Source organism: Babylonia areolata, chromosome 21, assembly GCF_041734735.1.
Source record: "Babylonia areolata isolate BAREFJ2019XMU chromosome 21, ASM4173473v1, whole genome shotgun sequence".
In the NCBI taxonomy this organism is placed as follows: domain Eukaryota; kingdom Metazoa; phylum Mollusca; class Gastropoda; order Neogastropoda; family Buccinidae; genus Babylonia; species Babylonia areolata.
In genome coordinates, this window is record NC_134896.1 from 45,441,720 (window position 1) to 45,459,156 (window position 17,437).

A 17,437-nucleotide genomic window follows, 5' to 3' on the forward strand; every position below is an offset into this window, starting at 1 on the left:
TTACTTCTTATTTCAACATATTTCTCTGTGCGTGCGTGCGTACTTGTGTGTGCGTGTGTGTGTGTGTGTGTGTTACGTTGAATCTTCCCGAGCAGGGGTGGCCATTTGTTATGCCTGACAGGATTCGAACGTCACTGCTGGATCATTCGTCGTCAACGTAAAACACCAGTGCCACCAATGCCAAGTCCAAGAATGGCCAGAGCTGAACAGCTTGAAAGAAAAAGCTGTCTGACAATTTTCAAAGTCCTCGTTATGCTCCCCCATCTTTTTCTCCTCCTTTTCATTCTTATTCCTGACACATAGCACCGAACAGAAACCAGGACTGACAGAAACTGACTGACAATTTGGTGACAGCGGTCAGACAGGTGAGACAGACTGTTCGTCAGTTTGACAAACTCTGATGGATAGCTCCATTCTCCACGCTGCTTTAGCTGGTCTGAAGGTCACTGACTGGCGGAGGTTCATCCGGTATAAATCATTTCCGCGAATGGCATGACGAAAAGGGTGCAACAATAGTGGCGGTGTCATCTGTCTATCCAACATAATGTGGTTCGAATCTCTGAAACTGTTTGTTCTGAACCTAATCAGATGTTTGGTTTGGTTTGAAAGAATGAAGGAGAGACTGTAATAACAACGGCGCGTTCTTGTGAATGTGCAGAAATGACAGCAAAATGATACCTGACGTATGTAAACTAAATCAGGTGGTATGATGTTGATGCAAAACTATTTAAATGAATAAACATTCTTCGTTGCAAGACGAACGAAAAAAGGAAGAAAGACTGAATGCAAGTGTGCATCACTTCGGGACAAACAGAAATCACTTGGCACTGAGCAACACATGCCGACACTCACAGCGCCCAGTTGCTCACAAAAGAAAACAAGGGAGGCAAGGCCTTCAAGACTCACTTGTGATACACTTAAAAAATAAAATTTAATCGTTAAAATGTGTTCTGTTTTTTTTTGTTTTTGTTTTTTTATTATTATAAAGCTTCGCGTTTAAAAAGAAAAAAAAGAAGTCCTAACCAGATTCGAACCCCGCGTGTTCGGGTGAGAAGAAAATGCCTTTTCCATTACACTATCGTGGCTCCTTAACTGACGTTCTAAAATTTAACATTTGAACATACTTTTTTAAAGGGCGATAAATCAATTGCGGTATTCGCAGTGAGAACGCTGTTTAAATCATATTATTCTGGTGTATCTTGGGCATTCAAAAAAGCTTTAAGGGCAATAAAAAATTCTTTTTAATGGCTATCGCCGCAATCATACTGCAACAATTAGCCTTTTTCACTAGATGTAGATAGATGTACAAGTTTAGTTACACCCGCCGGGAATGCAGTACGGCACGGTCGATTCAATTTCTCTTTTGTGTTCATTCTAGTTTTATAGTTTTAAAGTTGATATGAAAATTAAGTATTTTGTTAAACTAATAACATGTAGAGCCAAGTACAAGTACTTCTAAACGTCGTAAGAAGTGAAAAGGACTTCATTTTGAGAAAAGTCAAGACTGAAAATTTTTTCGTTTCATCGTGATCAGTTCAAGGGTATTAACTCGCATGGTTTACAATTTTTAACTGTGAATTCCGACTGATTCTGTGGATATTTTTATGGCAGTTTGGGGCATAATCCAGTAAGTGATGAGGCGTTCACAAATCTTTCTCTGAATAAATATTTAACGGTCTCCTTCTCCAACTTTCCATCACATGTTATCGTGTATTGTCCATTGAATAGGATTGAACGGGCAGGTCAACAACTTGAAACAAAATGGCGTCGTTCGCGTTCGCGTTCGCAAAGAATATGAGCACGCGCTTTGAATGTGTATAAATATGTGTACGCAATTGATTTTTGCCCATGACCTTCAGGGCTCAGCCAACAGATCTGTAAAGTCCACTCGTCGTATTGATTTTAGTATTTTCCGAAAAAGACCACTTGGGCGAATGAACATAGTGAAAGCCCCGTACATTGAGAGTAAAACACACAAGCTTTTTATGTATTGAGTATAATTTCAAAATGTGATGTTTAAGATGAGAAAGATCAGTTTAAAGCAAATTAAGTCCCCTAGCATTAATTACAGAGTAATTTCCCTTTTTTACTATCTGCACCAAAACGTTTGCAAAATAAATAAAACTTCCATGCTTAGCAAAAGAAGTTCCTGTTTGTACAAACATGATAATAATGACTGCTCTTGTTGTTGTGTCAGAATATCAGATCAAAGTGCCAAGTTTAGAGAATACAAAAAAATATAAATATAACAGTAAATGCTGTTTGCATATAATTAGGCTTCATTTTTTTTGTGTGTGTGTGCGCATCCCAGAGGTGCAATATTGTTTTAAACAAGATGACTGGAAAGAACTGAATTTTACCTATTTTTATGCCTAATTTGGTGTCAACTGACAAAGTATTTGCAGAGAAAATGGCAATGTTAAAGTTTACCATGGACACACACACACACACACACACACACACACACACACACACACACACAGACAACCGAACAGCGGGTTAAAACATAGACTCACTTTGTTTACACAAGTGAGTCAAAAACAACTTCACGACTGATTGTGTTGATGTTGCATTTTCTCTAGTGTGTTTTCGCTCAGACAAATAAGATCTAACACATCTCGTGTGTGACGAACATATTTGATAACTGAACTGAACTCAATTTCTCAGGGAGGCGTCACTGCGTTCGGACAAATCCATATGCGCTACACCATATCTACTAGGCAGATCCTGACAGCAATATAACCCACCGCACTTGTCAGGCCTTGAGTCCATACTTATATATTTTGTACCCATCAGAGTGGATTTCTTTTTACATGATTTTGCCGAAGGACAATGCTCTCTTTGCTATGGGTTCTTTTTCAGTGCGCTAAATGCGTGCTGCACACGAGACCTCTGTTCATCATCTCATCCGAAAGACAAGACGCTCAGTTTGATTTTCCAGTCGAACTTGGGAGTAAGGGCGAGAGCAGGATTCGAACCCACACCCTCAGGGACTGTCTGTATTGGCAGCTGAGCGTTTCAACCATTCTGCCACCTTCCTCCCAACAAAAAACAGAAAGTAGTCATCTACTATGGCCCTCACCGTTGTTGCTTTTCTAGCGCCCTCTGTTTTCTCTTAGCATCAAGGAAGATAATTCTAATGTCAGTAACATTCGATACAACATTCTCCAATAACTGCTTTCAACCAGGTGTGCAGACGTGCGGTGTTTGGGAAATCATTCTGGAAACCCGAGATTCACTCGAACTCTCAGGTGTTGCAACACCACGTGGGTAGCTGGCAAGAATGTGTTGTCTGTCAACGAGTGTGAACGCTTCAGTGTTTGAAGTTCTTTGGAATGGCTGGAAACGTAATCTGTGACGCTTCTGTGACTGTTGTCCTTTTATTTTTCTGTGGATATCTGCATCGTTTGATTGAGCGCAGCACAACAGCTTGGTTTTGTTGTCTTTTGCGCTACTTTCTTCCAACTTATTTCTGACTTTATTCTTTCTCTTTTTTCCTCTCTCTTTCTTCTTCTTGTCCGCATTGCTCTTTAACGTCCCGTGTGTAAATATCATGGGTCTTTGAAAAGAACCGCCCCCGTCCCTTACCACTGTCCCCTCTGTACCCACCACCTCCTTCCTTCCTCCCGTTTCCTTCTACCTGACCAGCTGACTGTTTACTGTTCAGGCCAGCATATTTCCATGGTAACATTCCTACATTACTACAGTTTATGATTGTATTGCATTGGATTGTTTGCTTTTGTCACAACAGATTTCTCTGTGTGACTGGTCTCTCAGGGAGATCGTGTCGCCACAGTCCAACGCCACCCTTTTTAAAAGTGTATTTGTTTTATTATCGAGGTGGATGTTTCTATTGCCTTTTAATGTTTTGAGCTCTTTTATGTGCACCAAATGCATTCTGCACACAGGACCTCCGTTCATCGTCATATCCGAAAGACCAGCACCCAGACCATTACACAAGTTCAAGTGGAGGGGGCAGTAAAAATCGCGGGCGCACGTCTCCACAAATGTTTGACTACACAGACAATAATGTTCAGATTTACCTTAATGATGGACCTTTTTCCGAAGTCAAAAGCACAGAGTTGCGGTTATTCAAGTGTTAAAACTGCGTCTCTTTTCTTCAAACCGTCACGTATTTTGATTTGCTGGAGCTGCTCAAAACTGTTCCAAGCACGCTTTGTGAAACATGGAATGATTGCGTTGCAGGCTGCAATGCTCATTTCTGTATGTCTGTGTCCGTGTCTCTGTCTGTCTCCTTGTCTGTCTGTCTTTCTCTCCCTCTCTCCGACATGAATTACAACAGGCAGAAAACAAAGAAAGTTTCTGTTCCAATGAAGAGGCGATAAAAAAAAACTGCCAGAGCGAGATGTGTCTTTGTTAGAAGCTAATCCATTTCATCAGGACAAAATCTAACAAACAAAATTTAATGGTTAAACTAATCCATTTTATCAGGACAAAATCTAACAAACAAATGGTTAAACTATGTTGTTGTTCTCCTATAAAAAGCAGCGGCTGTTGTCATTACTTCTGTGTGTTTGTCATATACATAAAATCAGCAACAGGAATGTTGTAAGTATTAGCTGACTATGTATTTTTAAATTGATAAATAATGACAAAACCGCGTGGCACCTGTTCACAGAAACGTACAATATGCTCAATGACTATGTTTAGATTTTCATTCAATAATTCGGGTTGCTGTTTATTTGTAATATACAATCATGGGATTATCACACTTGCACAAACATCTCAAGGATTTTATTCTCTATCTCAACACATGATCAAATGCACACACACACACACACACACACACACACACAAACACAGATGTGAAACGTGAAACGTGAAAAGTCATTTATTGTCCACAGCAAGACAACCCTCAGGACAAGGGGGGCGGGGTGGGGTGGGGGGGGGGTATCATATTAAGCATATTGTTGCACCTCTTGAATGGTTCTAACATCACACACACACACACACGCGCGCGAGCGCGCGCAAAATACATACTTAATAATGCACGCACTCACATGCGTACAGATACATACATGAAACGACAGAGAGAGAGAGAGAGAGACAGACAGACAGACAGACAGACAGAAAGAGAGGGAGATTATATTATTAGTTCTCTCATCTTCATTGCTTGAAAGCAAATGTCAAAAGATGTAATTCCAACCTGTAGAATGAAGAATTTGTCACGGTGACATATCCCCAGAAACGTGACTGTCATCGATATTCCCTTGTTTTGACATTTCTCCTTCCCCTGGTCCTCCTCCTTCTTCCTCTTCTTCTTTTTCGACTTCTGCAGATTGTGCGTGTGTGTGAGTCAGTAAGTGAGTCAGTGTGTGTGTGTGTGTGTGTGTGTGTGTGTATGTGCGCGCGCGCGCGCGAGCGCGCGTACGTGTGTTCACTTTCCTGCATCCACTTCTCTGTGTCCCGCATTCTATCTTTCTCCACACCCTTCATACCATTTCCTCGTCCAGATTTTCCAATTACGGCAATCCTGAAGAGGACGGAGAGAACAGATCAAATAACTGAAGCGTGTCGCCTGTCCCTGATGAAAGAAAACCCGCTAGTTCTCCCTGAGGCCAGAAATGGCACAACCCCCCCCGACATTTTCCAAGCATTATCTGAGCCAGAGAGATCCATGCTGATGCAGCTTGTTTTACCCACCGGCGTTTAATCTGGAAAATGTAACGACCTGGAACTGGGGAGAGATCCATTTTAATTAACGTTTTCACATCCGACGGTCAGATTTCTTTCCCTGCATGTAAACGTCAAGACATTTCAAACACCCTGTTGCTGCTCGCTGGAATAAGGTCCACAAACATGTGATTTTCAACATCGGCGGGATATGATTTGGGGTTATACAATAAAAGATTGCCCTTCAGTCCTTATACCGACAGTCAGAGACAGAGGCAGACAGACGGAGACACAGGAAGACACTGACAGAGACAGACAGACAAACAGACAGACTGACACAAAACACAGACACAGACAGGCGATCAAACATATACCAGGAATCAGCCGTTCATGAGTTGCAGGGACTGGTGCTGTAGTCTGGCGTTCATCCTTTGGCCTTTGGGATATCTCCTCCACCCAGCACTCTCCTACATTCCTGTCTCCTCCACCTCACACTCTCCTACATTCCCTTTTCTGTCTGCCTCTCGCCCCAACCCGCGGGCACACAGACCCCGCACTCAGCACACAGACCCCGCACTCAGCACACAAGCAGACGTGTCTCCCGTGCATTTGACAGGGCACAAATCATCGACGGACACAACACCATACACGCTTTCATGGGGTCGGTCAGGGAGATTTGCTGGAGGCATGCTAAAATGCGGGGTTGGCAAAACTGTTTCCACTGCATCGGCCTGTTCTTATAGTATTACACTCGACTCGTTCGTGCAAGTGCAAAGACAAACTCAGACCACGCGCATTTGCGCGTATCCGGGCGCATGCACACACACACACACACACACGCATGTACGCACGAACGCATGCACACACACACATTCTAGAAAACACACACACACACACACACACACACACACACACACACACATTCTAGAAAAAAAAACGATTACTGGTCACAAAAACTCGTGATAATGGAAAGTCAGGACAGTCACACAGTCAATGATACTGATTTTTTTGATTTTTTAAATTTTTTTTTAACTGATTTAAAAACAGTAACATGTTTGGAATCTCCCATTTGCTAATAACAAAGCGACAACACCATATATCTATACAAAGCTCACATGCAATGAATTTATATTTCCATCTATCATAAGAAAATGATACTTACACAAAACCACACAACAACAACAACAACAAAACACCCTATGGATAATCCCAAAGCAAAACAAGTTCACCTGCAGTGAACATTTACAAGAAGCACCTGTGTGGTTTCCTGCTTAAGCCCAAGTCTTGCATTCCTCTACTGTGGTCACAAGGTTCACGTTCACGTGTGCACATCTGAAGCACAGGGGCTGTGCTGAAGCTGTCAAGGATCCAAGCCTGGACACAGGCTGTGACGTATGTCGGTCTGACGCCTTTTTTTCCTCCGCGCTGTGGAGGGGGCTTGTCGCCTGTCGGAAATGGACCGGGAAAGAGGAAATGCAACGTGGCAGGGTTATTTTCATTTTTTGTGGGTGGTCATTTCTCTCTGACTTTGCTATCTGTCTGCCTGTCCCGACACCAAATAAAGGTTGTTAATTTTCTGTCGGTGACGTCAACATCCGTTCTATGGTTGCCCTTGTCGTTCCTGTCAATGTTGCTGTTGTTGTTTTGATTTTCAATGATTATGTTATTCAAGAAACAAAATGAATTATAGAAACAAAGTGTGTGAAATGAAAAGGATTTTCTTTCTTTTCAGAAGTCTAAAGAAAGTCTGCAAGATGAACTTTTGAGGAACAGTTCCTTCATCAAGTGCTGAATCAACGTTTTCTTTGACCAGAAGAAGAACAGTTTCTTCATCAAGAGGTGTTTTGTTATATACATACCTTCCAAAATTAAATGGATTATTTGTGTAATATGCAATAAATGGTATTACACACCACACAGCCTCGAGAGACATTACTTTCAAAAGATGGCAACCAATAAAGTACAGCTTTTTTCAGGTGGTAATTTGCAGGTACAACTTCTTGCACCACACGCTTTGCTGATGTTTTACCAAAAAAGTTGATTAGATAATGTTCACTTGTCAAAGCACAGTTTCTCTCATTCACACTAATATAGACTGCAAGCGAATGGATTCAGCCGCACACGTCGTCTCTTCGTTTTTCGTGAGACTGGAGCACATCAGATTACAGCTTGTTCCGTCCTGTGTCAGCAGAAACTGTATGTACCGAATGGAGGATTCAAATACCAAGAAGTGTCCTCACATTCCAGAACAAAGCCGTAGCCGGGTCGGATAAATGGCATTCGGCAGAGAACGATCTTTTTTTCCCCCCTATCTAACCAAATGGATTGTATAGCAAGCAGACCAGTAGCCAGCAGATTGATAAGGCGAGTAAAAACTATACATCAGAGTAAATGAAGAATACGTAGCTAATCCCATTTGTGAAGATACCAATCTGATAATGATATTTCTCTAAAAATGGACACAACATGTCGAAAAAGACCGGAACACAGCAACCACAGCTCTCCCTTACCAATGGTTATTGTACAATGTATTGTGACTATCATTACGTAGATCCAGTGGTAACAGACAAGACAGCCGACCATCAAAGCTCAGAGGACTACAGTGGTTACGTGGCAGAGGATCAGAAGGTGTTGTGCCTTCAAAGACATTCCACCGTGATCCTCGTGACTGGCGGAGAAACACTGGATACTTTGAATGTGTCACCCCTTTGTTACCTGGACACAGACTCAGACATACAGACAGACAAAGAGTTCCCGAGAGATGTATTTGAATAAAACTGCTCCTTCCCTTCACTGTCTCTCCACCACGTTGAAATCCCACGAAGACAAAAAGAACCCTCGTCCTCTCTGTCACTGCGTGGATTTGCTTGTCTGTGTATGGATGCTTGTGAATGACCGGTTGTATCTTTCCGTGTCTGTGTGTATGGTTCGTTGGCTGGTTGAGTGTGTGTGTGTGTGTGTGTGTGTGTGTGTGCCCCTGTTTCTCTCTTTCTCTTCTCTATGAACTTTCCTCGTCCTCCCTAAAAGTACCTGATCTGTTTGTAAGCCATTCCCTACATCACCCTTCCTTTCTCCCTCTTTGGTTCCCTTTATCTTCCACCACCTCCACTTTCTCTGATCCTACCCCCCCCCCCCCCAAGCCCCCCCCCCCCCAAACCTCCTACCCCCTTCTCCTCTTCCTTTTCTGTCCCAAATCTGAGGGAAAAAAGAACAATGGATATGTCTGTGAATCCACATAAGGATGGACGGCATAGTTAATTTGACACTGCCTACGAAACGCACACCACTACGTCACTGAAATACGTCATGGAGAGGTCATGTCAAAATGACAAACGACTTCCGCGCTTATCGGAGTGCATATCCCCTCTCACCGCTCTGATTAACCCCCTTTCTTTTTATTTACTTACCTTTGTTTTTCTGCCTGTTGTTTAATTTCAACGGACAGTCACTGTCACCGTGCTTTGCATTCAGAATAAATGCCATCAACTTCCTTAAATCTTCTGCCGGTTGTAAGACTGTATGATACTGGAGACAGACCCGAAAAACAGTGAACAGAGAGAAAGGGGTGAAACACCGGTGGGAGGGGATACTGTGAATTAATTGTATACTGCGTGAGGGAATGTGTGTGAGAGAGAGAGAGAGAGAGAGAGATGTCAACGACCTGAAGAGGGCACTGGAATGTAGGGTTGTTGTGTGCAAACAGTTTCATGTACACACGCTCGCGCCCGCCTGGTAATGAACAAATAAATGTCTCACGTCATTCCCGATTTCAGGAAGTTTCCATTCTCAGAACAAAGAAAGTATAACAGTATTATGTTTTGTTGAAAAGAAGGAAAGAAAAACTTATTTTTAAAAGCTGGACGTCTACGTGAGCAGTCTTCCGTAAAAGCCACGAAATTAATTACAACTGCTTACTCCCCTTGTTTATGCAAGAACTGCAACTCATTTTCTTTTTCACTCTTCCTGCATAATTAATCATTCGTAAGTGTAACTTTAGGTCTCTCTAAATGAATTAACTTTGAGATGATATAGTTATTTCAGATTTTTTCAAACACAGGTATGCTGAGAGACAGACAGACAGACAAAAACAAGAGAAAGAAGCAGAGAGTAAGAATGAATATGAACATAAACAGACACGGAGATGCTTTGTTCCTTACTGACGTCAGAACAACAGAAGCAAGCACCGACTTCGTTCGAGTCTTACGAACAAGTCATCTGGATTTTCAGTTGGGACAGGCCATTGTGATTTTTGTATCAGCCAACATCGAAAACACACATATAACATCAAGAAAGCACAGTCCATTGAGTCTTCTGGTCCACAGTATCTTTCTGATATTCATCCTTACATACCTTCACGCCAACTCCGCTCTTCTTCTGACGCCCGCCTGCTTAGATCCCCCTGCTCGAACCAAAACGTATGGCCAACGCAGTTTTTCATACCAAGCCCCCTTTCTATGGAATCAATTTCCTCAGCCTCTCCGTCACTCATCTTCGCTGCAATCTTTCAAATCCAGTCTGAAGACCCACCTTTTCCCCTCCTGAATAATTCTCAACAGCTCATCCCTTTCCAGTATGAACTAAGGTGACTATTAGTGAGCGAGTGAGTTTTGATAGTTTCAGAATTTGTTGGTAGTATTTTTGATTGTGTCCCATTTACGATTGTGTGTTATGACTTGTGTGTGTGTGCGTGCTTGTGTGTATTGTGGGTGTGTGTGTGTGTGTGTGTGCGGGGTGGGGGTGGGGGTGGGGGGTTGATAATGTTTGGTATCTTGTGTTCAATTTTTCTTTTTTGATATTTACATATATGTTTTATTTGTGAACGCCTTGGGCTTATTTTCAATATTAGACATAAATGCACATGATAATAATAATAATATGTTATGCAGGAAGAATACAAAATCCCTGCAAAATTGCTGTACTAGTAATCTGACAGTCCCCCAAAAGGTGCTAGAGTACTTGTATTCCGAGACTGCAAATATTACAAAGTCGGGAGTTGGCAAGTTTACCTATGTGGAGTAATTTTTTGGTAGGCAGAATAAGGTGAAGTAGTCTGAACTGAAACCATTTCAGTTGTGTGTGTCTGTTGTTTTATGAAGACGGTTTATTTTTTGTTTTTTGTTTTTTTAATACTCAAGTTCAGTGTAAAGGGTTTTCCATTTGAAACTGTTTCAGACAAATTTAAATCATCGTTCTCGTATTCTAGGAACAGAACAGTCTTCTTTATCCGATTTGGTTTTCCTTTCCATAAAAACTGAAACATTTCTGACACTATCTATTTTGGAGGATCTGGAAGACAACTGAGAAAGGACTAATGTTTTCATTATAGTTATTTTACCAAATTGTGTACGATTTCTTCTTTTCCGCTGTTTCGGGGTTGTTGTCAACTATTCTACTGTCTGTCGAAAATATTATCCCAAGAACCTTAAACATTCCAGGATTCCTTTGGAAATTTATATCGTGGCGTATATGACTTTAAAAAAAAATTTTTTTTACTACGAAACCAAACTAGCTGGGTTCTGTCATTGTTAACTTTCAAACCTGACATTTGGGAGAAAGCATCAAGAGTGTTTACTGACTCTTTAGTGATATATCAGATCCTTCTAAAAAAAAAAAAAAGGCAATGAGGTATCATCAGCAAATTGGGATAACACTATTTCAACACCTCTAATCTTAATACCTTTATATCGTTGTTATTTCTAAGCATGAGAGACAATAATTATCGCAGCAGATATTAGATATAAGTATGGGGAAAGTGGACCACCTTGTCTACAACCTCTTTCCAGCTTAAACTAGCGAAATACGATAGACTGAAACATATGAAGCGGTGTTTTTGTACAAAGTTCTTAACCATTGTATAATACTGGGACCAAAGTGAAAAACAAACAAAGATTTTTTTAACAAAATACCATGGCACCCTGTCAAAAACTTTTTCAAAGTCAACAAGCATTAGCAGGCCAGGAATACGTGCTTTTTAAGCATGAACAATAACATCGTGAATCAACCGTTTGCTTTCGGTTATGTATCGCCCTTAAAACAAACTTTTTTTGACAATGATTAATACTTGGCAGTGCAGTTTATTATCTAAATACGAGATGAAGCTATCTTATATAATACTTTCAAAGGAGAAATTGGACGCCAGTTTTCGGGTTTTTTTTCTTTCTTTCTTTTAAATTGTCTTTGTCTTGTGTGTGTGTGTGTGTGTGTGTGTGTGTGTGTGTGTGTGTGTGTGTGTGTGCAGTTGATATTTTATATGTAAATGTATGTACGTATATATATATATATATATATATATATATATATATATATACATATATATATATATATATATATATATATATATGTGTGTGTGTGTGTGTGTGTGTGTGTGTGTGTGTATGCATATATATATATATATATATATATATATATATATATCACAAAAAGCTTAAAAAAGAGAAGAATGTTTGTTCAGCAGACCTTAACTAAAAGAGCTATTAATTGTGATGTCATAGCGTGTGTGTGTGTGTGTGTGTGTGTGTGTGTGTGTGTGTGACAGGGACATTCCGCCACGTGTCCCTGTCATTTTATGACGTGCCGGTGCAGTCCTGTTTCCTCTCTCACTTCCTTCACGTTGTCAACTTTGAGAACACAGCTTTATTATATTAATGGTTCTCTCACTGTCTCTCTCTTTCTCTCAATCTCTCTCGTTTCACCCCATTTCCCTACCTCAGTCTCTCTTCCTCCTTCCTTTCCCCCGTTCCTTCTGTCTCCGTTACCTCCTCTCTCTCTCTCTCTCTCTCTCTCTCTCTCTCTCTCTCTCTCTCTCTCTCTCTCTCTCTCTCTCTCTCTCTCTCTCTCTCTCTCTCTCTCTCCCCTCTCTCTCTGTTTTTTATGTGTGTGAATTGAAGTATTATTTCATAACATTTCATTCGTTTGTAATGCATGTTACTTCTGTTTGCTTCTTCGGTTCTTTCATTCATGCAGTAGTTGCCAGCTGCTCCATTGTCAATTCGATGTATTGATGTATGTGTACCGATAAGCGCATAGTCCTTATATATCTATCTATCTATCTATCTATCTATCTATATATATATATATATATATATATATATATACGTGTATGTGTGCTTGTTGATTAGATGATACAATGCATGTTACTTTGTCTTCCTTACTGACCTGCTGTTCTCTTTCACATGTTCCATGTAATATGAGGTTATCTATTCATTAGTTGATATTGTTTTATTCTCTCTCTCTCTCTCTCTCTCTCTCTCTCTCTCTCTCTCTCTCTCTCTCTCTCTCTCTCTTATCCTTGAGTAATAAAGTTTTTGAATCTTGAATCTTGAATCTCTCTCATTCATCACGTCTGGTTTCACACCCTGTAAGGACGTGAAACTATGTTAAAACAAAAACTGAGCCACCATCCCCACGCCTTACATACGGCTTTCTGTGCATTCCACAGTGCTCCAGATTTATCCCTGTGGCTGACCGTGAGGGTGAGTGGTGAGCCTGGGGATTATCACACTGTAATCACTTGTTTTTCTTTCTTTTACAGAAATGTAAAAAAAAAACAAAAAACAACTAGCGGCGCTTTGCAGACACCCTGATTCGAACACACCGACACACACACACACACACACACACACACACACACACACACACGTGTGTGTGTGTGTGTGTGTGTGGTGTGTGTGTGTGTGTGTGTGTGTGTGTGTGTGTGTGTGTGTACATACAGTATTTGTGAAATAGAGATATGTTAGCATGTAAATGACTACAGGGTTTGTAAGTAAAATACAGCGCTATATACTACTAAAACTACTAATTATTATCATTATTGTTATCGTCATCATCATCATCATTATTTTTATTATTATTATTATTATTATTATTATTATTATCACATGAGTATAGAAAAAGTCCTCTTGTCATTTGTAAGAATGTATGACACTGAAGAGAAGAAATAAATAAAAAGTAGATAGAAAGAAAGGTAGGACGGGGTGTGGGAGCGGTAAACACCACACAGACACACAGACACAGACAGACAAACAGATACAGACAGATACAGACACTGACACACACACACACACACACACACACACACACAGACTGACACAGACACTGAGACACAGACAGGCACACATATATACACACACACACACACTGAGACACAGACAGACACACAGACACACACAGACACTGAGACACAGACACACAGACACAGACATGCACAGACACTGAGACACAGATAGACACACAGACAGACACACAGACACTGGGACACAGACACAGACATGCACAGACACTGACACACACACACAGACACAGACACTGAGACACAGACACACACACACAGACACACAGACACAGACAGGCACAGACACTGAGACATAGACAGACACACAGACACAAACACAGACACAGCCACACAGACACACACACAGACACAGACACACATATACACAAACACACACACACACACACACACACACACACACACACACACACACACACACACACACACACACACACTGAGAATGATGAAACGGAAGGCAGACAGGGAGGTAGATAGAAAAAAAGGAGAGAGAGGGAGAGAGAGAGAGAGAGAGAGAGAGAGAGAGAGAGAGAGAGAACATGAACAAGAACAAATGGATTTAATTGCGTGTAGGCCTGTGACCTGTTGCAAACATTGCATACATAATGAAACCTACATAAAGGCACAAAAAATGATGATTGATAATAAATGAACAGATACACCAGACAGACAGAGGGGGAGGGGAGCGGAGAGACAGACACAGAGACGAATACAGAGACAAACACTTGTGCAATTTCTTTCATAATTTTTCATGTTAACAAACGGTCTAAATGGCACGACGTTGGTAAAACTGGATAGAAGATTCAAACCAGGCTGATATAAAACATAAGAAAATGACTGAATTCCGGAAGACGATTAAGCTGGTCATTTAACAACACGAAATTGCATTCACCCCCTACACATACAGCACAACTGTCGGGGCGAGTCGTAAAGCGACTGGACCAAGGGAAACAATTCCCACTAACAGGGAAAGCGTCACTGAAGTTCACGCTCAGGAGGGTCCAGGGTGGATGTGGCATTTACGTCATTTCGTTGGGCAGGTGTAACGTGCACATTTCTTGGCTGAAATACACGTGGCATATTATACACATGCCTTGTCACATGTACCAAATGTCACTATCATACAATCCTTGTGCCTATTCAACGTTTCAAATGTTCACATAAATGATCTGCGAGAAGCAGTTTGTGCAGGCCCTTGGGAAAGAAAAGACCCCCCCCCCCAACCCCCCCCCCCCAAAAAAAAAATCACAAAACAAAATTAAAAAATTAAAAAAACAAACAAACAAAAATCACTGCATGTTAAGGAACCCAAATCGTTATACAAGTTATCTTAAGCACATGGTTTGACTTGACTGCTTTATTGATTCATCTGCATGTTATCTCAAGTTCCTATTCACATAACTCTGCATTATCAGAAATCACAGATATTTTTGTGTGTTCTGAGATTATTCCGTGCACTGCGAATAAGACGCAACAAGAAAACTTTATTTGTTTATAGTTTTGTATTTTTGTTTGTTTATTTGTGTGCCAGTCATCATCACACACCATCCTCCACTGGGAGACCTGCCGGCTTCAAAAATACAGACCCATTCTGTATTCCAGCTCAAGAATGAGCCCCTAGTCATTGGAGAGAAAAACTACAGAAATTTGCAAGTCTCATGTCCAGTAAAGTACCAAATCATGCACCTGAACAGCAGTCTCAACAGTTGCAACAACACCCATCAGTACAACTACAAGTGACATGAAATTGCTGCTACAAATGCAATACATCGAGATGTGTACTGTGTCAATACCATCTTAGATAAATTTATACAAACATTAAGAAGTGAAATGTAAGTCGTCAAATATACGTCATAGACTATCAGACATGTGAGATAGTGTAAAGTATGTTGGTGAAACAGGACAGTCACCACAGAAAAGATTTTACGGACATGCGTACATCAGACACTATGACCCAAACACGTATCAGGACCCTGAATGACAGACAGACAGATGGAAAGAAACGATGGTGACCAAACACCTAAATGAGATATGGCATTATTGTTATCATTGTTATTATTATTATTATTACAATTGTTCTTTTTGTGTGTGTGTGTGTGTGTGTGTGTGTGTGTGTGTGTGTGTGTGTGTGTGTTTACAGCACTGTTCAACATATCTTTAAGTCTCTGAGACTTACATAAAAGGCAATGAAACACAAACCCAACTGACCGAACCAACACGCACATACACACACACGCACGCAAACGCATATGCACGCATGCACGCAATGCGTACGCGCACGCACACGCATACACACATACGCACTCACGCACGCACGCACACACACACAATCACACACACACACAATCACACACACACACACACACACACACACACACACACTACCCACCCACCACACTCCACACACTTTATCGTCCTTTTTCGCACCTTCCATCAGCGTCAAAGGCTGACTGATAGCACTGAGTCAGACTCTCGGGTAACAACCACACAACTCCTGTTTCCTGCTCCTCCCCAAGGTGATCTTGAGCACCGGCATGGCTAGTGCCCCACCACCCCCTCTTGTTGCCATTGACGTGTTCGGGAGGAGGTGCAGGAGGGGCGGGGAGCGGGGGGACAGGCCCATTCATCGGGAGACAAAGAAGCACTTGGTGAAAGAGAGAGAGAGAGCGGTTATCGGTTTCATAATCTAATGTACGTACTCAGTAGAAGGAAATTATGGGATGGAAAGAGAAGTGTCTCTATCTCTCAAATCGATGCCCTAAAATGACAGTGGTCCTTGAACTCTTGTGTGTAATATACATTGCATAATCGTCCATGTGGGTTGGGGTTGGGAGTTGGGGGGAAGTCAACAAAGAATAGACTCACAACCGAGCCGATCATTCATATTGAGGAAAATCATACATTCCAAAGGCGATGTTTTAAAAATGAAGGTGGTACTGCTCCTCACAGTATGCACACACACACACACACACACACACACACACACACACACACACACACACACACACACACACACACACACGTTCACGCTCGTATGCATGCACGAACTGTGCTGCTTGCACGCATGCATACACACACATACGCATCCACACATACAAGCTCGCACGCACGCACACATTAGCTGATTGTCTGTCTGTCAGTCAGTTGATCAGTCAATCTGTCTATCTGTAAGTTTGTCACTGTCTCTGTCTCTTTCTGTACGTCTTAGTCTGTCTGTCTGTCTGTTTGTGTGTCTCTGTCTCTCTGTCTCACTCTCTTTCTCTCTCTCACTCTGGCGCTGTAGAAGTATTTTTGTTGTTATTCACTGATTATGTTATTTTGCTGTCTGGTTTGGTTGTTGATGTACAAATCAACTGAACTGTTTAAAAAAAGGAATCAAACACACTGTGTTTGACTGATAACTTTGAAAAGATAAATGTAGTGGTTTTTAGAAAGATGGGGACACCAAACTAGCAAGGGAAGATGGTTCTATAGAAACGAAGATGTTAAATTAAAGTAATAAATATAAATATTTGGGAATGATGTTTACAACAAGAATCGGTATCAGTACTGCTTTGTCTGAAACCTGCAGAAAAAGGGGGAAAGGTTCTTCAGAAATAATGAAGTTTCTTTAAAATGTTATATATCTTGTCAAACCTGTCAGATATTAATTGTCCCTCTTGTGAAAATGGATCGGAGGATAAGGTTCATTTTCTTGTTTCCTTCTACTGCCTACAAACACACGAGAAAGAACTG